This window comes from Conger conger, chromosome 9, assembly GCF_963514075.1.
Source record: "Conger conger chromosome 9, fConCon1.1, whole genome shotgun sequence".
Lineage (NCBI taxonomy): Eukaryota > Metazoa > Chordata > Actinopteri > Anguilliformes > Congridae > Conger > Conger conger.
Genome location: NC_083768.1, coordinates 36,676,672 through 36,697,917, shown reverse-complemented (window position 1 = coordinate 36,697,917; position 21,246 = coordinate 36,676,672). Strand labels below are relative to the sequence as shown.

The following is a 21,246-nucleotide window of genomic DNA, read 5'->3' as shown; positions in this document are numbered from 1 at the left end:
CATTGTGCCCTTGAGCATGGCATTTGATCAGTTTTGCCATTTCTTTCCTTTCAGAAGCAAAAGATGATAATTTTGCTTTGTGACACATTTGACTCGTTAGCTGCTTGCTATTGTCAAACCTTTTTACCTTTTTACATTAACACCTGCCACCCACCAACTGTGGGTAGAGTTTGGCTGTGCCACTGCTGATCCTTTGGTAGCATTTCCTATGAAAAGGCGTCTGATTTTGAGGTAATTGAGGTCAATTTGAGGTAATATTGGATGATACTGTCACTCCCATGTGCATTGGGTGTACGTTGTTTGTTTGTCCCATTTCCCCATCCACATCGCCCACTTGTCCTGGGAAGGCAAAAAGCCAAAATCAAACCCCATGGTGTCTATAAAAACATATTTATTAGCCTACTCATTGCGGCATCAAACCATTTGTTTTGTGCACAGAACGGTTTAGTGACAGATTCCGTTTCCGTGGTTGTGGAAAACATGGAAGTGACGCCACATCAAAAACTGAGAACAACAATGGCTTGGTAAAGGAGCAAAAACGAGATGGAGGTCCGTGATTTCACAGCTGCTTTAGTTTGTCTAGTGCTGCAAAAAAAGAAAAGAAGAAAGTTGGCGTTTCAGTTGGCGTAAAAATAAAGTAAAGTTAAACAAATAAATCAATAAAAGTGCATGTGCTGGTCTTCAATGTTGAGGTTATTAAATTAATATAAGCAAATACCATGAGATATAACCAGTTCTCAATTAAGCTATATGTGATTAATAATTATCATTTTTATTTGTCTCACAAATTTGTGTACATTTTTTCCATTTTTTAAATAGTTGAAATAGTAGGCTGCTCTTTGTTCTCTGCACTGACACTTCAAGAATATTCATAGCAAAGATGTCAAATGTGCAGATGTTTTCATTTAACATATTATTTTACAAGTTTCACTTGATTTCATCAGAAAATATTATTGTTGATACATCCATCCATCCATCCATTATCCTAACCCGCTTATCCTGAACAGGGTCGCAGGGGGGCTGGAGCCTATCCCAGCATACATTGGCCGAAAGGCAGGAATACACCCTGGACAGGTCGCCAGTCCATCGCAGGGCACACACACCATTCACTCACACACTCATACCTATGGGCAATTTAGACTCTCCAGCCTAACCTGCATGTCTTTGGACTGTGGGAGGAAACCGGAGTACCTGGAGGAAACCCATGCAGACACGGGGAGAACATGCAAACTCCACACAGAGAGGCCGACGGGGATTCAAACCCAGGACCTCCTTGCTGTGCGGCGGCAGTGCTACCCACTGCACCATCCGTGCCGCCACTATTGTTGATACAATATTAAATTATTATTATTGTTAGTAGTGTGCCTTGAGAAAATTTGTAAATGGTGCTCGTGCCATGTTGCTATACGATGAAAGTTTAGTTTACTTCACAGAATTTCTTCACTGCTTCTATTATGACGAAAATATTGAATTATACACTCACACTACACCACGTTATTAGGTATTTAGACTTTAGACTTATTTTTTAGACGTATTGGTCTTCTGCTGTTGTAGCCTATCCACTTTGAGGTTTGACACATTTTGTGTTCAGAGATGCTCTTCTGCATACCACTGTTGTAATGTGTGGTTATTTGAGTTACTGTCACCTTCCTGTCAGCCTTCACCAGACTGGCCCTTCTCCTCTCACCTGTCTCATTAACAGCATGTTTCTGCCAGCAGAATTGCTGCTCACAGGATGTTTTTTTGTGTTTTTGGCACCATTCTTTGCAAACTCTTGTGACTGTTTTGTGTGAAAATCCCAGTAGATCAGCAGTTTCTGAGATACTCGAACCACCCTGTCTGGCACCAACAATCATTCCATGGTCAAAGTCACCTAAATCATATTTCTTCCCCATTCTGACATTTGGCCTGAAAACTGAACCTCTTGACCACATTATGCATGCTTTTAGTCGCTGCCACATGATTGGCTGAATAAAAATTAGCCTTAACAAGCTGGTATGCAGGTCTACCTAATAAAGTGATCATTGAGTATATATTGGAGCAACAGTATAGCATCATGGTTAGGCAATTGGGCTCATTATGAAATTGATGATTTCCTGCTGGGGTGCTGCTTGGGTGCTACTGTATACCCTTGAATAAGGTATTTAACCTGAACTGCATCAGTAAAATCCAAAGACTTGGGGGACATTAACAGGGCCTTGCAGTAAAAGAGCATGCATGCTCAGTCAACCTACCCTACTGTATATAAGTAAAGGCAAATCAAATTAAATATCAAGTTTTATAAATGGATTGTATGTGAAGAATGTAATTTAGGTACGTTGCTCTAGGGAAGAAGGCGCTAAATCCCTAAAATGCAAAATAACCTAACAAAGGCTTGAAGTCCAAAATAAGCAATGTATTCCAAACTGATGGCGGGTTTCTTTTCTTCCTTAAGATCGATCTGGGAGTGACAGATGCAAGTATCATTTGAATGAATGGGTGTAGAGCCAAGATAAAGAAACAGAGCACCTCCCCTTCGTCTGCGACCTAGAGCCGTGTCACTTTGAACACTTGAAGGTTGCCATCAGCTTGGGTAATGAACTGATCCTTCTCCACAAATAGCAAAGGTGCAGCTCAGTGCACTATGCAAGCAGAGCAGAAGGGCCTTACCATATGTAAGCCCCTCTTCTACCACACATCTTACAGTGTCACTAATTTCTCAGACCATGGACAGCTGATTGCACAGTTATTCAGGTCCACATTTTTTCTACTCCTGTGAAGTCTACATCATGGATTTGTGTGCAGTCTACATCATGTCTGCACATGTCTCTGGATTTGGAGTGAAAAATATGTAGGCTTCATATGCCATCTCTGTTTGTCCTTAAAGTTTGTTTTGAAAGCCTGCTTTGATCATTTTTATCGTTTTCCCTCATGCTCAGTGTAACATCAATTCCTTTCTAATTTTCCACTCATGTTGCAAGGGCTTTAGTCACTGCTGATTATCTGTGTATGTCTATCTTCTCTCCCTTTCAAGTGATAATCATCATCTGACACACACACATACACACATGCACACATCTACACACACACACACACACACACACACACACATGCACACATACACACACTTCTACACACACACACACACACACACACACACACACACACGATGACTTACACTCATGTGAAATCACTTACTCACACCCACACTCCATTGAAGCATAATTGACTTTCAAATATCCAATCGCAAGTGGACTGCACACATAAATACTGTACATAGCCACCACACACACATGCACACACACACATGCAAAACCCTATGACACACACATGTAGAGACACACATGTGCGTAACTGCACCATCATGTACAGACACACTCACAGCGGTCTCCACCCTAATCCATACTTAACGATTTTAAATGGAATCTCCTTCATCTCAGGGCATTGTCTCAGTGTCTCCTTACATCGTGGTAGGTCCCGTTACCCACAATCCCCTTTGGCCCTGAGCACAAGCCAATAATGGCTAGATTAGCAAACAATATTGTTTTCGGCACATTTTTTTTTTTGTATTCCAGATGGTTCTGACTTGGCAGAGCTCTCCATTTCCTGCCTGCCTCCGGGTTGATGACGAATCATATCAAAGAGCAGTCGGCTTAGTGAACCACAAAGCGATTGGACGGATCGCCAGCCGGCATTAGGGCAAGCAACCTGACATTCAATAGATGGATTTAGATTCCTTTGTGTTCCTCCTACCCTTTGTCTGTTTGGTGTCACCATTTCAATACAATAAAGTGAAGCCGTGGCTTTCATCATAACAAGGTATTGATCCCCCTCTTCCCTGCTCACCCTTTCACCATTTTGAGAACTCTTAGGGTAATTGCTGTTGTACAGAAGTTACTGAAGTGATAAAAAGCCATTTGGGATAGCTTGGTCTTTGATATAGAGTAGAGGCCTGTACTTTAAAGCTATAGGTGCCATTGGCTTAAAATGCAATACCTCAGAGAGCATTAGTCTGAGGAAGAAAAATATAGTAGGGCTGGCTTTGGGGGGAAAATGTGAGCCTTCTCCAAGTGCAGTCCCATTTTGTGCGTCTGTTAAAGGCCTGTGCTGCCTCCGCTACACACACACACACATACACACACACACACCCCTTCCCCAAGGTCAGCTTTCCCAAGTGTCTTCCACGCAACCCCAGTCTGCCTGGTGGTAAGTGCAGCCTGGCCCGCCAGAGCCGGTTTCCCGCTTGGATCGGGTTCCTCGGGACGGCCTTTGGGTTTTAATTAGGACACAAAGGCGAGGACTCCCCTGGTAATGACTCCCCTCCCCTCCCCATCACTGATCTGAGTTCAGTCGTGCCTGGAGGCCTGCAGTACAGGCAGGCAGGCAGACAGACAGACAGACAGATCATTACTGAGAAAAGCCAGATCACTGGGGACTGATGTTGGGTGAGGAGTTTGCAAAGCTTGTGACAGACCGAATAAGAATAATTACTCTACAGGATATGTCTGCAATCTTATTTTCCAACATCACAGACATCTGCATGCGTTGAACCAACAAAACTATATCTTCCTATATAAACCTGGTCTCTTCTGACCGGACCTTTTGACCTGGGGGCACCATTAGCTCTGGAGGAAACAGCGGTCGTTTAATCCCAAGTTTTTTGGTTGAACAGATTCAGGTACCGATAGAGATGGAGATATTTCACACCCCTACCCACGAGGCCTGTCACCTGGATCCACAGCACCATTATCATTAGAGAGAAAGGCCCAATGAGAAGAGGATGCTTGATACCAAGTGTAAAATTCCACTTTTCACTGCTCTATTTAAGCATTTATTGCTACTCTCCCGTTGGTATGGCCCAGGGCCAGTTGTTTTCAACCCAAAAGCATAGTGCTTTCTACACTGATCCAGAGGTTCTCCATCAATTCATAGCCAACGTGCACTCACTTTGAGTCTGTGTTATTTATTTATAAATCAAAACAGGGAATATTTTCCTTTCAAAAGTACAGTAGCCTATCTTTGATCTGCCATATATACAATTCTCTTTGTTTTTTAACATAAAAAATTTAAATATTTTCATTTATTCTGGAGATTTTCCCATTATGTCAAGTCCCCAGACATTTAACAGAGAAAAAGGTTGATGTGAATGTCTATGTTTTGTATTTATTTATTTTTTTGCTTTCTGCTGATTTATTGATTGTCTGGAGCTGCATGCAACCCAAATTACCTCCCATGGGATAATAAAGTTCTATTCTTCAAAATTCTATATTTAAGCAGTATTTTTTCCCTAAGGGTTCAAGTTTTAAAAATCCATAGCAATGTCCAAGTTCATGTTTGGAGAAAAGGCAGTTCCAAGCACTCGAAGATGCTCATTTCTAAAAAGAGATTATTTTGGGCTGTGTATCCAGGTAACACACTGTTCTTAAAACCGCATCCACTCTGTCCCCTTGTGATTGAGTTGTCAACGTCTCAAATTATTGGTGAGTTCATATTTATATCATAAAAAAACTGTGACATAATAAAACGGCGATACCGATAAGACTCTTAGTCTTAGTCTTAGTCGCAGTTTAGATTTTGACGAGTGTCTTATTTGCAGTGCAAGGCAAAAGAACAGCAGGCTCCCCCATGCCTACAATCCTGACCTGGTCACAGAGTCAGACAATCAAATGCATATTCTAACAATCCTTGATACCATTTCACTACATCAAAAAATCATGTTCCAATATGAGAATAAAAATATGCAATTCAGAGGTTGCATGAAAAAACAAACAACCTTGAAGTTAATTTTGTAATCTGTTCAGCCATTTTTGAGAAAACTATGTTTTTGCCAGGACTATACCTAAGCAAATGCCTTTTTATTGTTCTTTGAATGCATTGCTTGGTAATTTCAGTCACAAACTAATGTAAAATGTGGCACACTTATACAGGGTTTCCTACCCTTTCCAACAAGGTATAATGTGTCATATTCAGCTGACAGACAGTTTAAGAATATTGCTGTGATCGCATAGCAGAATGAATATATAGACATGCATAATTACAAGATTTGGAGTTGCTATAGATGTAAACCTGCTGGCTAACGGGGCTCTGGTTCACCAAATTTTTAAATAAACTTCCATTTTAAATGTGATTAAGATAAATTCAAAAGTGTTAGGTTGAGTAATCCTTTTTGGAGAGCTTTTTGAACACTTTGGAGAGCTTCATAAAAACATACTCTCATATAAGTGAATAAAACACATGTGAAGGTTAATTGTCTTTACAGTTTGTATTTAAAAAATCTCTTTTAATAGAAAATTAAGCTTTTCTTATCATTCATGTGTCTGGACAAAAATATATGCAGATATTTTGGATTTAGTGAGTTTTGGGGACATGTGAGGAAATTTTTTCCCCATACGTTTATTTCAAATACACATGATACCTTGTGTAAATAAGACGGCTTCGGAGTTGCTGTAAGACAGGGGTGTCAAACTCCAGTCCTGGAGGGCTGCAGTGTCTGCTGGTATTTGTATTTGTTTCCTTTCAATCAGCAGCCAATTAAGGCCTTGAGAACAAGGTGTGTGGACTCTTTAGCCAATGAAAGACTTTGATAATTTATCTAGGCCCTCTAGGACTCCAGTTTGACACCCCTGCTGTAAGGTGTATTTCTACATTCTGAAGGAGGTAGGCAGCTGGCTCCTAAAGGATTCAAGTCTTTAAGCTAAGCTAACACATTACGCTAATGTGAAAATTGAGCCAGTGAATGCACAAAAATTAAAATGAAATCATTTGTCTAAGTCTGGGAAAAGGTATATTTCCCAAAATGTTGGTATTGTCCTGTAAGGTTTTGACCAATAGAATATATTATAAGAGAAAACTGTATATTCCATTGTACAAAACTTCCCAAAGGTATATAGTGGAAAACAACATTCCCCTTTCTATATGGATTATAAAGGAGTTGTACAGTCGGTGCTATAAAAACTTAAATTAAAGGCTCAAATTATTACTAGGCATTAAGCAGTTGTTGTTTATGGATTGTTGTTGACTATTTGATGGATAGGTTTGTATTATTATTATGGTTCTCTCGAGAAGGATACCTTGCCCTCTCCTTCTGCCTGGCGCTGTCTGGGCCTGGACCCTGCCTGGACCTGAATGTACCAGACTCAGTGACCTCTACTGAAGGGCCCACTTTGAAACTACATGGCAAAACTGTGTGCCACTGAGACGGGCACCAGAATAAGAAAAAAAAACATTGTTAAGGCATCAAGGTCTCCCTGAATTCACTCTGAACATTTTTAGTAAACAGAGTGATACTGCCCCCTAGTGAATGTAGCATGCAACAAACATGGATTACACTGAGAAGATGTAGAATACCAGCAATCAGGACTGTGTTCATTTTGATGTGATAATGATGCCTTGACTGGATTAGCGTAAATAATGAGTTATCTGTCTTTTATTTAAGCCTTGCTATGATCTTGTGCCTCAAGCAAATAAACTGTTGTTTTTGTGTTGTAGGCAATATTACTGCGGTCTGATGTACTTGCACGCTGTTCTGCTTACCTGGCCGTCCACTGCAAAATGTCATTTACATCATCAACACTGTCCAGAAACATCCCATGTTTTTATTAAATGTTCTTTGTTTCATTTTATTTTTGCTGTAATTTGGCATCATATTCATGTGCTGGACTCATATTACTCTACTACTCGTTTTATCTATACGTCTGTTCTCTTCTATCAAAAATACAGTGCTGAATAACTCTTTGAATGGTATTTATGCTGGGTAAATATTTGAAATATTAAACTAGAACAGAGAGCTATTCACAAGTCGAAGGATCCGTTATTGCAGATGTCTTTTTTTTTTTGTCTCTTTGCCACTTTCAAAATGAGTTTCCCGGAAACCAGAAGCTATTTCAGGACTGAAGGAAAAAAATAACGTCTAAAACACTCTGTTGGTATCATGTAAACAAACTTAATTAGGACAATGGGATTCGAGCAGTGAAATGTATATCACTGACCCCCCCTACTGGTGTGCATCAGTAAGACACCTTATCCCAGTATCTTCTTTGACTTAATTACCCAGAATGTGTCATGTGTCTTTTCTTATCCTAGTATGTCTTCTGTGGCATTGTCATGCTGTGTTCAACTTGATTAGGAGCCACAACTGATTGCTGACAAAACAAAATATATGTGTTACTGACTCTAATACAATGAAAAAAATCTCACAGATGACACATTACAGAATTCAATTAAACACTGTGAACTTTACATATTCTCAAAGGCAAGAAAGGAAAAATGTTTAACTGTAAAAGTTTTAACTGTATTGTAAATGTAATATGCTTATGCAGTAATCACTTTCAATTGAATATTATACATTCTACAAATGTATAATATTTATACAATATTATCTAACTATAATAAGGTTATACATACAAATACTTTATGGTAAATGATGAATTGCTGAATTGGCCAATGCCCTTTCACTCTGAGATACTCTCAGGCCAGTTGGAGCACCTTCTTGTTTAAACATAAAGGTTAAACATAAATCAATAAAATTCACCAGGTGAAAGTGTCATTCAATCAAGATTTTCCAACAAAATATCCAGCTAAGCATCTGACAGAGATCAGAGCCAAGCTGCCCTGAGGAATATGCCTACCGGTGCCTGTACATGAAGTTTACATTTACCTCATATCATATTACATTCAGGCCCGCATCACTTCCTGTGTGAATAAAAGAGACTAAAACACACCTGTGTGCTTCAATACATATAAAGCACTACAATCCCCATATTCCAGTTACTGTGGCTTCAGATTGTGTACCAAGAGCATTGACTTTAAACCACGGTCATACATAAATTCAGAGGCCCACTATAAAGGTATCTCAATGTCAAACATATAGTATAATGCCTGTATCGTTATAAATATAAATGCCCTGTCTTGCTATCTAAATAAAAAGAGTATTCAATGTATTCAATTTGCATGAATTAGTTTCCGCAAGTGTCTATCATTCTGAGACCACCAGGGGGCGAAATGTTGCAACTTCACAGTATAGTGATATGGTGTAAGGAGTTGGAACTCCCTGCTTTATTTAAATTTTCATTAATGCATTATTTGGCCCTTACACTCAGCTTACTGACCTTTAAAATCCTAAAGCATAGGATCAGAGATAATTATTTCACTTTAGTTGCACACCGATCAAATTACCTTCACCACGGTCATTTTGACACTAGAATCTATGTTATCTTTGTTAATCTCTGTGTAGGAACTAGCCACCCCTTTCCTCACAAATTAAGTTGTTTCAAAGGACGTCTTTTGAATAATTCCTTCCATTCACAATCACCATTAGGTCATACGCCAATATTATGGTGTGCTTGCAAAATTAGGCCTAGGGCAATTTCTGCCCCGTAGCAATTGATCCAGTTGACCCAGCTCTAATTCCATCCCCAGACATTACATGAAAACAGAATGAGAAACTGATCCAGTATGTGAGCCGGAGGGGAAAATCTATCCGTACGAGCGTGTACTGTAAGCCGGGGCGAGCCATGTCTTAGGACGGGGCCGTGGAAGCTAGTCAGCAACAGAACAACCAACGGGAGCCGTGGTGCCGCACGGCTGAAGTAACGGACCTTGATGCTGGCATCAGGTTAGTAGGATCGCTGCGCAAGATAGAGCCCCGGGCGCCTCGGAATCACGGTCACGGGGGAGACGATACGGCTTGAAGAAGGCGCGTCGTTTTCAGGATCACTAGATCCATCCGGTCCGCTGAGGGACAGGGTCATTGACGACGTATCCTCTGCCGACATTGATAATTGGAATAGATCGTGTACAATTGGCTTCCACATTGGGAGAAACTGGGAAACATCAAGAAATGTTGTTGCAAGTGAAAGTGATGACTGCATCTTCAAAATGTTGCTTTTCCTTTTTACTTCTCCTTTGAGACTATAAAGTAGGTGATCCTAAAGAACATTAAACACATTCATTAAAAGTTGCCGAGTGTATTCAAAGTTAGTCTCTGCAGTACTGAAATGAAATATTATACCATGATGTGAAAGTTTGACGGCAGCACAATCTGATATTGCATTGCATGCTCTGTAATCTTTTTGGCGAGGCAGACCCTGTGGTTCAGCCCACTAAATAAGCCCACAGACGCACCTGTGTGCTAGTGCGGGGCAGCAGTTAAGGATCTGGGCCTGTTCCCCTAAGATGGCTGCAGGTGTGGTTTCTGCAAAGAGCTCCCATGAGCACTGACACCTCTGACTCTAACGCCTGGCCGTTGCTAAAATAGATAATTTGTTTTCAAAACTGTACCTTAATAAAGACTGTCTGCCTGGTGGCTGGGTTGTTCATTCTCAGGCTGAAATAAAGTGGGCCCTCAGTGGGGGACGGGTCTCCTGAGACCGTCTGAGGACAGTGTATTCCAGATGGGCCTTCCGTCCTCCCTCAGGATGAAGATGAAGAGAAGTACCAGGCCAGATTATATTTTCAGTCCATTTTTTTTTCTGTGCCGTTCAAAAATGTCATAGTCTAAATGCATATATTAAATGGCTTTTCATGCAACTCTTTTCTGTCTGGAGACTTGTAGCTTTATTTTAAATGAACTGATTCATTACAGGACCACAAGTCTACTTGTTTTTATAACTGGAGTGACTTCTTAAGGCTTGTGATGAGTTTTCCTCCCTAAGTTGTGTGTGTGTGTGTTTTGAGTGTGTGTGTGAGAGAGAGAGAGAGAGAGAGAGAGAGAGAGAGAGAGAGAGAGAGAGAGAGAGAGAGAGAGAGAAAGCGAGAGAGAGTGAGAGGGAAAGAGAGTGAGAGAGAGAGGGAAAGAGGGAGAGAGAGGGAGAGAGAGGGAGAGAGAGAGAGGCCTGGGGTAGGCGGTTTCAACGCTGTGGCTGCTGTCGACACTCAAAGTGGCCTGAAGTGGGTTGTGTGTCTGAGCGGAAGGGAGGCTATGCAGAGTCTGGAGAGAGAAGGAGCATGCATGTGTGTGTTTCAGTGTTTTCATTAATTTTATTTTGATTTGGTAAGATCTCCATTTACAGGGTAAGAACAATCCTTTTCAGGTATGTCATATCAGTCCCCAACTGAGACATATTAAAAGTTAGACTTGCTGAGAAATTGAATTCAGCACTGTGGTAAATTAAATATCGACCTTGGGTGTGACGTTGAGATTTCAAAAGAGATGAAAGTATATTTGCTTGAACTGTGCTAAGAGATACCTTCAAACATTTCAGCCACAGACAGATGACACCTGATAAAAATAAATAAATAGTACATTTTGGTGAGGTAGATGTTGTTAGGAAAGCCTGCCAATTTATGATGAACCTGGCAGACTGGCCTTGCTGAAATATTTGCAAAATGAATTATTCATCTGCAAATCTGCAATTACAAAAGAGCAAAAGAGTAAGCTATTTTCAGCTCCCAAAAATAACGGATAGCTTAATTGCTTTAGAGTTTATGCAGGCGGTGTTAGTCTTTTGAAACATAACCATTAGAATAGCAGAATTATCGCTCATCCTTCCAGGGGAAAACACAGTCCATCCTCAGGTTCGGCACAATGGAGACACAACGGGTGAAAGTTTGCCAGCTGGCAGGCAGCAGTGCGGCAGAAATGTTTAACGTTAGTTAAACAATCTCAGCGAGCCTTTTTCACCATAATTATCATTGACTTCTGACATTCATTGGCTGCAACCACAATAGTGTCCCCCGACAAACTCCACATCCACCGTCAATCGTGGGGGCTTTTGAAAATAAACGGCTGGTAACTCTTCAAATGGAAACGCACTGAGCTCTCAATAATAACAGATGGTACCCCCCAAAAAGTCATTTCATTGTTGTACATTTTCTTCTCAGCATGAACAATGCCTTAGATTGCCATATTACAGTATCCATTATACACCTCTCTGTGGCAGTATTCATTCACACACACCCAGGCTTTTGCCTAAAGGGTTTTTGACTATCCAGTTGATTAAATTTGTTGCTTATGTCCATCCTTGCCATCTAATATGGTGTCAGCAGTAGGACAGTAGCCATTCCTCTGGTGGTTATAGTGGTAATAGATGTCATTGAGATGTTAATGTTTCTTACAGTTCCAGCGACCACCATAGATGGTAGAACAGTTGTGTTGAGCCATTTGTCCTAAACATTAAGGCGGTAATGACATTTTTAAAGATTAAAATATGGTAACACCACACTTTAACACCATCTTAACACAAGGCAATAACTAAGAATATCACATATAGTCACGTTTGCTTGCTGCAATTTTAGTGTAAAATCACCCCCTTTGCTGCTCCCCAGGACAGGAGAAGCTGCAGTAAATACAGAAGCGTGAGCAAGACAAGCCATTCTGCCACTGGAGAACAGAGGGAACATCAAAAAGAATATGAAAAAAATAGAATACAATGCTAAAGTTCTATATATCAAAAGGGTTTCATCTGCATTTAAATTTTTGGTCTGTTTTTATTGTTTTCAATGGACTGGGCAGAGGAATTCTGCATTACGTTTTTTCCCTTTTATTGATTGCAGTTTTGGTACTTTTGACATGAGGAGCCAAAGTTACAGTGGATTTTCTATCAACATAGTCAAGTGCTCCAGAGACGATACTTTATTACTACCACAGATATGAAGATATCACAAACATCCTGTATGGCCAGAGTGGGTGCAGCCTGCAGCATAGTGGTTAAAGTACATGACTGGGACCCGCAAGGTTGGTGGTTCGAATCCCAGTGTAGCCACAATGAGATCCGCCCAGCCGTTGGGCCCTTGAGCAAGGCCCTTAACCCTGCATTGCTCCAGGGGAGGATTGTCTCCTGCTTCGTCTAATCAACTGTAGGTCGCTCTGGGTAAGAGCATCTGCCAAATGCCAGAAAATTTAGTTTAGTCTAAACAGCTGTGTAATTGGGTGAGGATGATATAGAACTGCTTGATGCTAGAATCTGCTGGGTCTTGTTCAAAAGATCTAAAAAGCTCAAAATAAATAATGAAATGGTGAGAAAATGATGACGCTAAGGCTCATTAACAAAAATAGCGATGATAATTAATGCTAATGAGCCTTAGCGTCACGGGTCTACAGATACCTGCCTCTGCTTATTCACCCTGATGAAGACTTGTGTGCTGCAACGTGTCGGTGCGTGTTTTTCATTTCTTGCCTATGCATTAGCCATATAATAAAGGCTTTTTAAGGCATCCCTATCAAGAGTGCCTTGGTAGCCATCGTTTTCTCATCATTCTCATCACCCTTGTTCCAAAGAGCACCCTTTTGGATTTTACTGTTTAGCATGTGCTTCTCTCTCAGTGTTCTCCAAATAATGAAATGGTTCTGACTGTTAGTAATGGTACTCACGTAGTGAGTGAAGATGAGGCACTATATTCACTACATTCAAAGGTTGGATCGTTACCTTGGCTGTGTCACTGGCTACCTGCAAAATGTATGTGAGAATGCTCTTGCTACAAGGGATAGCATGGGCTACAGCTACTGTATGTTAAGTCACCCAAATGACATGTTAGGTGCCCATATGCATGATGTTGAATTAAATATTTCTTGAAATGTACATTTTAGGCATTCATCAGATTATCTCATTCAGAGTGATTTCACCTATTGCATTCTTTTTTTGTTTGTTTTGTTTTATATAGAATCCAATTATACAGCTGGACATGGAATTAAGCAAGTCTAGTTATGTACCTCACTCATTACATTACATTATATTACATTACATGGCATTTAGCAGACGCTCTTATCCAGAGCGACATACAATGAAGTGCAAATCAAACACAAGTATGAGTGCTAAGAGGACCTGAGAGGACAGTACAGTTCCAAGTCCTAGTGTAAACATTACATTACATTACATTATTGGCATTTGGCCAGAGCATACCCATAACCAGGGATAAGTTCGCTGAAAGACCCTAGAGGGAAGTACAATTTCAACTGCTACCTGTACAACAAAGATAAGGACGAGGGCCTTTTTTTAATTTTATTTTTATTTTTATTTTTTTGAGAAGAAAGAAAGAAACAAACAGAGCAAAAGTGACCAAAGTTAACTATCCAAACACTGCTTACCTAGCCAACTATAAATACCGATACACAAAGCAAGTCACAGAGACAACAATTAAGGTTCACAGGGAGGTAGGGAGGGATGGGGAGAGGTGCTGCTTGAAGAGGTGTGTCTTCAGCTTGCGCTTGAAGGTGGGGAGAGATTCTACAGTTCTGACCTCAACAGGGAGTTCGTTCCACCACCGTGGAGCCAGAACAGACAGTAGTTGTGAGCGTGAGGTGGAGGTTCGGAGAGGAGGAGGTGCCAAGCGGCCTGTGGAGGCTGAACGAATAGGTCTGGCAGGGGTGTAGGGTCTGATGATTTTTTGTAGATAAGCTGGGGAAGACCCTTTAACTGCTTGGAAGGCTAGCTCCAATGTTTTGAATTTGATGCGAGCCATGACAGGCAGCCAGTGGAGGGAAGTAAGCAGGGGGGTGACGTGTGAGTATTTGGGAAGGTTGAAGACCAGACGAGCTGCTGCATTCTGGATGAGTTGGAGGGGTCTGATGGCGGACGCTGGGCCAGCCAAGAGGGAATTGCAGTAGTCCAGGCGGGACAGAACCATCGCTTGGACCAGGAGCGGGGTCGAGTAGGGGGTGAGAAAGCGGCGGCAGTACAACAACAGCAGTGCCCCACCAGGAATCAAAACTACAACCTTAATATTATAAACCCCTTTCCCCACACCGTTATACTGCATTTCTGCCAAATTAGTGCTATCTCTGACCTGTAGTACTGTGTGACCTGGAGGGTGTTACTCACTGGTTCACAGGGAATGCATCAGAGGACTGCATGTGCTTCACCTGGAATGCTCTGTATGTGGATGCAGGTGTGTTTAGCATTGGGGCAAAAACAAAAAGGAGTTAACTTTTTAAAAATAAGAACTTTGATTTGAATTACATCCAGAGATGTCCAGGTCCGACTCAAAACTCTATCACGAGGCCCTCTCAACTCCTTTCACCACTGCCCCACCAACTGCTTCTGTATGATCGGTTAAAAACTGCCCAGGACTAAGCTGCTGTACACATGACCGGTTGCATAGCGACCGCAGGCCTACTGACAGCATTTTGTGGCTGGGGTGTTTGCCTATGCACTGAATATAGCCTACATGTAGCCACAACTGGGGCACCTCTGCTTGTCAGGGCCTATTTCATTTGAACCAGTGAGACTTCCACAGCATGCCTATGCATTACATACAATATCAAAAACACATATCCATGCAAATACAAAGGTGGAAAACATATGAGAGCCATGTCCTCTGAAATACAAAAGGAATGATCTCTTAGACACACAGATTTCAGTTTTAAAGAAAGTTTGACATGTTCGGTTCCAGCCTCGGGCTGGCCCCCATGTTGCATGTCATCCACAGTTAAAATTCACTACAACCTGTAGGGGGCATGTGGGAGAACAACAATACCAACAGCACTGCCCTCAAACTTATATCAGCTTGTTCTTTCCAACCATTGACTGTGTTAAGGGAAAATGCCCTTTTTAACATTTCACAGGTGAGCACCGTCTGATGAAACAGATCCAGTAAAAAAAACAACAATAGCTATTCTTCAGTTTAACTTTCGTATTTATTTGCAAAGAAATGACAGAAAGTGAGAAAGCTTACAAATTACCCTTACAACTGCTAAATATTCTTCTTCTAGGCAAAAAGCGCTGATGCTAAGACCACAAACAATTCCCTTCCTCTTCTTCTTTTCCTTCAACATCCTCCCTTTCTTCTCTTCCCATGTGAGATTTTGTAGTCACCTTCGGGGGATAAACTGAATTGTTTTGGCTCTTTAAGCCTCCTTATGCTCTTCATGGTCTTCTTTGTTGCAGTCCTCTGGTCTTACCTCCCTCTGCTTCTTCTCCTCTCTCTACCTTTTGCCTGGCCTCTCAGCCTAACTCCCTCATATCCCTCTTCTCTTTTCTCAGCAATCTTGCTGGGATCTCCTTCATATCTTTCCTCTGTAAAACCTGGTTCTCCCCTGGCTGAGTTTCTGTTGTCTTCAAACAGACACACATCACACTATCTTCAGCAAATAAAATAGCATTCTTAATGCTTTCTGTTTATCCAGTATCCAGTAACACTCTAAATCTCTTTCTCCCATTGGTTTCAGAACAACCCGGCGTGTTTTATTATATAATTGTATGGTTTTATCTTTCAGAAGAACTGTCTGGATGCTAATGAGTCATAGTGGCTACGGTGTCAGTTCTGTATACCTGAATCGAGATGTCTTGTGTCTCAGTAACCAAGGCACTCATCTCTGCAATATCATCACAATGCACTTATCCTTTGTTATGACACATCAGATCACAACCCTCTCCTGTCCATCAGAGCAGGATTATTGCCATGGTGCTGTTTGCTCCATACCTCAAATGGCTCTTGAGTAATTCTTATCAAGTTACCTGGAAAGAGTCCATCTCACCTTCTCACAGCTCTCAAAAAGAACTGGAGTTTCAGGGAGTTTGTGAACCCTACCTTGACAAGGGCAACAGATACTCTCTGTTAGACAGCTTGCCTGCCTATTTCAGCAGACTTCATATGTCAGGCTGCTGATGAACTCCTCTGCAGCATCCCAGTGTATCCCTATAAAGTCTCCTTCTCCTTGTCTCATCTTTCGTTGCCTCTTGGCTCAAATTCGACATCCTGGTTCTATCCAATCCCCATATGAGAAAAACTATGATGAATTGAAAATATTACAACAACAATCATCATGATTATTCGCCGTCGTCGTAAGAATATGTCAAATTATCATCTAAACTCTAAAGTACCATAGGCTTCTGTAACTTTTCTCGTTGCATCATTTAATGTGTGTAAAACTTTTGCCGTTCTTGTTGAGCGCATAATGCGTGTGAAATACTGTGCTGGGAAAGAGTTCGCTCCATTTAATCCTTGCCAGGTTTTAACTGTCTCCTTTTGGCTGATGATTGAAAAAAAGTCTCCTTACCTGGTGCTCCGATGTATCCCTACGCAGGGTCAGCGAGTCTTTTCATAAAATGTATTTACTGTCTAGAATTTTGAACGAACAAGTTAGCTCCTGTTGTGTTAAACTTTATTCTTAATTTATATTGCACCATTTATGACTGTAAAACACCACGACAACATTTTTAATTTAGCGTGATGTATAATACGGGACTATTTACATGAGAGCCGCTGACAGGCAGTTATTCGGTCGGTCTCAAATATGGCCACCATGATGGAGTGAATGCAATAACTTTAATTTTCAGATTTTTAAGGGGAGAAACTCGCCCTTTTCGCATTGTAAAAACAATATTCAATCGGAAATATACTTTAAATATATTTTCATTCGTTGGAAAGCCTTGGATAAATCATCGGGTGGATCCCTGCTCATTTAAATTGTATGGAAGCTAGAAAGAAAATAGAATTGTGATCCATTTCGTAAGCATTCTCTTTTTTCTCTCTTGAATGTTTTTTAACCTCGTTACGTTTTTGGAAGGTTTGCAACGACAGACGAATGTGGATTTCTTTCGTTTTTTCCTGCGAAGAATAAAAGATGATCGCTACCAGTGGGATGCAACATCTTTTTGTATTTTGTGGTGTGTGATCTGTTGTTTAAAGGGGGAGAAGCTGTGTTCACTATTGGATCGTTTACCTTCCACCATTCATAACTGGAATAATTGATTTCGGAATATACTACTTTCGAAACGTATAAACTACATTGGCTATTTTCGCCATATTTTTTTGAACTGGCGAGTGGTCTACCCCCCATACCCAAGACCCTCCACAATACTAAACAAAGTATTATATTTCACATATGGCATTACTGGTCATGAAGGAAATAATTCAAAACTTCTAGGGTTAAAAAGGTAAGTTTTCAGCTGTTTACTACAGGCTACAGTTATATTTCTACGTTTTCTAGTGGTTTAGTAGGCTACTGCTGGTGACCGTTTCCGTACGGAGATCCGACGTCAGCGAACAGTTTCGATTTGTTCTATTGCCTGATGTTTTTGTGTAACGTTGTAAGCTTTTGCTCGTTGTTTGCTGGGTTACATTGTATCAGTAGTGTTCTAAGTTCTGCTTTAATACGCAAGGCAGTGAATGTTAGGCTACATTTTATATTTGATGCGATTTATGTAGGCTATTATATAATCATGGTTTCGAAATTAATGTAGGTTAGCCTATATCTGTTTTAATACTTGAGACTAATAATACTTAAGTTACACAGCATTGAAGAATAATGTTTTGTCTGAGTGGCTTGATTCGATATTATGGGATTCATTCTGGTAGTTTTTTTCCCCCAATAACTGGAAGACAGGCCAAAAGAGGTCACTTGCCTTTGTTTTTCTAAAAGAATGCTGATTGGGCTATTGCATAGAAAAGGATAGCTCCTTGATGTCAATGTGTTCAAGCAGTGTAAGGTAGGGTCAAAGTAAAGGCTTTATTTTTTAGAAGGGGTTGTTCAAAGTTTGTAAATGAACAATCAAAATCAATAGATATTACTCTCTTTCGGTGCAGGGTACCAATCAAACAATGAAAGGTAAAGACAGACGTATTGTATTGGGTCTGAGCCGTAACACATATCAGACAACAGAGGTCCGTTAGGCTAGAAATTATTTGAAGTGGTGTAGCAGGGCACAAGGACGTTTCATGAATAAACCTCTTTACCAGTTTTACTGAACGGAGACCACGTTAGACTTTCATCTATATGTACACACGAAGCACTTTCCCAATCCTCAGATAATACGTTTTACCCAACCCAATGGGGTGTTTTTTTTGTAGCAGCTTCTCGCCTATGTGGTTTGCAGGCTCAACATCGGTCCCGTCGTCTAAAAAAATGACACCCATTTCACCGGTCCGTTTCACTCTGATATTGCGTGGCAAAATATCTCAACCAATCTAATCTTTATGTCTATGACTTGGTAGGAAGAGGAACCGTTCCCCTCACTCGATGATGACTAAGAGGATCCCTTAAAAAGTAATGGCAATACCTTAGTTTGCCACTAGGCACTGTAAGGGGGGTCCAGAAAAGTAGCAGCCCCCCATAGTGCCTGCTCTTTTCCTTCATATTGCACGTAGGCCTATCATTGATTTCTTATGTTCCTGGTTTTAATCCAGTGTTTGGTATTTGAATGTAAGGAGCAGATAATTGCGTTTTGTTCATTTCTGTGCTGGCAACAGGTGCAAATATGGAAAGCAAGGAACTTACCCTTTTAAACATTAGGCCCTATATCATAACGCATTGGACGCGATTGTATTTGTAGCTGATACGAAATCGGTTAAAATAAATTTAAAAGTTTATAAGACTAAAATATGATGCGAATCTTCGCTGCTTTACCACATTGAATAAAACTAAAGGGAAAAACAATTATACTTGTCCATCTGCCATTGCAAAACAACGACAACAAAACAAAGCAAACAAACTAAAACAAAGGCCAATACATTGGCTGAATGGGGGACATTGTATGAGGCCTTAGTAATTACACTAATTGTGGTCTTTTATAAAAGTAGCTAATGGGTGATCTTTATCAAAACTGCCATGCACGTCAGTGGTGCGAATGACTAAAATAAACCGGTTCCGGATAGTCCTTAGATACCGGAACAAACTCCTCCTCCCTGTTTGTCTAATATGTAGGCCTATGTTTTTGTTTGGTTTTACCGTCAGCTTAAAGCGCCGTTGTTACCGGTCACATCCCTGTTGCATCCCACAAGTCTCTTCTGTGGTCAGTATGAAAAGTGGATGTGTGCCCAAGGCAGAAAAATAAATGCATAAACTGGATTAAACAAAAGGCATCACGCGCCCCGTAGTAGGGACGTGTAAACAATCGTAACGTAAATATTGTATTTTTTGTTCCAAAATATTTATTCCATCTGATTATTATGACAGCAACGGTACACTGACTCCAGGCAATGCTTGTTTGTTAGTAAACGTTGTTTAGAGGCACCAGACTGGGTTAAAATATTGCTATATAATACTGCAACTATAAGTGTGATGGTAGAGCATGAGATATGTCTAGTTTGAGCATATTTGCAGCTATGTTGGGGACCTTTATTAGAGGGCCTAATTTGAAAACTAACAAAACTTGGCAGGTTTGTAGAGTGTGATGACCACATCGAAAGGGGCTAAATATGCCAAATGATAGGTGTGGGCTTGAATTTTCGGCAACCTGTCTTTAAATTCTTTTAAATGGAGTTTCTATACCATGGTACATGGTCTACTGTTAGTTTTATTCAGTTGTGTTGCCCATTATATATCTGTAGTAGCCTACATTCAGCAACACCATTCTCACAAGTAGCCTGCCAGAGTTGAATTTGGCGGAATAAACCAAAAAATAAATGTTAATTTGTCTAATACATGTCAGTACCACATAGCGCTCTTCATGTGAGATTTAACCACTTTTTGGACCCTGTCAGCATACCCTGCCCCCTTCCCCCCTCCCCCCCTCCCCCACTCCCCCAACAGCTCAGTTTGGCTTTTTTATGGTTGTGTTTCTTTGGTAAAATTTGGCAAGCCTAAGACCTGTCCTAGCTCTGACTGCATTCTAAAATATTGACAGGTTTGCAGACAAAGCCGTATATTTGCCATCATTGTCGATGTGCGATGACATTGTGTAATTTCCATCTCTAAATCGAGGTCCTTCTTGGGGAATAAGTAATGAGAAAAAGTAATGAATAGTGGTTCTGTCTGTCATTGTATTAAATGCACACACTTGCGAACATGCAAAGGAAGCAGGATTACTAAGTCTCAGTGTGTTGTGACTGACTTTGGCCAAGTAGTTATACTCCCTAATGTTTTTATTCATCCTTACTAATAACTTTTTTAAAGAACACATAAAAAAAAAAAAAAATTGCATTACTGGCTAATAGTACAAATAGTATGTTTGGGTCCAAGAGGTCAGCTTTCAAGCTATTTGTTTCACCATTTGATATGAAGTCGCCCCCTAGTGATCCCTACTGTATATTTTTGCTCAAAAAGGCGATTTCCCCATTGGACTCCATTCATATTTGACAGTAAATTCAATATTTCTGCTTATATATTGATGTTCAATGTATGCTACATGTGTATTTCTATATATTTTTTCGGAGGTATGATTCCCCCCCCCCCCCGGCACAGAGACAAAGATGTAGATGTTTTTATTTCCCAGAAAATGCTCAGAAAAAACATCTTTGCACCCTCGGTTGGCAACTGCCCAAACATTTTTTCCATTGGTTCATCTGCTGAGGCACTTCTATCAGTCTGTGTTTTCTTTGTTGTGCATGTGACTAGGCATGTGACCAAGGACTCAAATGAGCATGAGCAGTGAGTGGAACTATTACACTTCC

At 40.6% G+C, this 21,246-nt stretch overlaps 1 protein-coding gene across 8 annotated transcripts in view; it reads left to right on the top strand.

Moving 5' to 3' along the window:
- Positions 1-17,166: 17,166 nt before the first annotated feature.
- LOC133138029 (histone-lysine N-methyltransferase 2C-like) overlaps positions 17,167-21,246 on the top strand; it is a 122,949-nt gene continuing 118,869 nt past the window's right edge. For all 8 annotated transcript variants that reach the window (XM_061256509.1, XM_061256506.1, XM_061256508.1 and 5 more), the window contains exon 1: positions 17,167-17,792. The gene's annotated coding sequence lies outside the window, so the exon portion shown is untranslated. The remainder of the gene's footprint in view (positions 17,793-21,246) is intronic.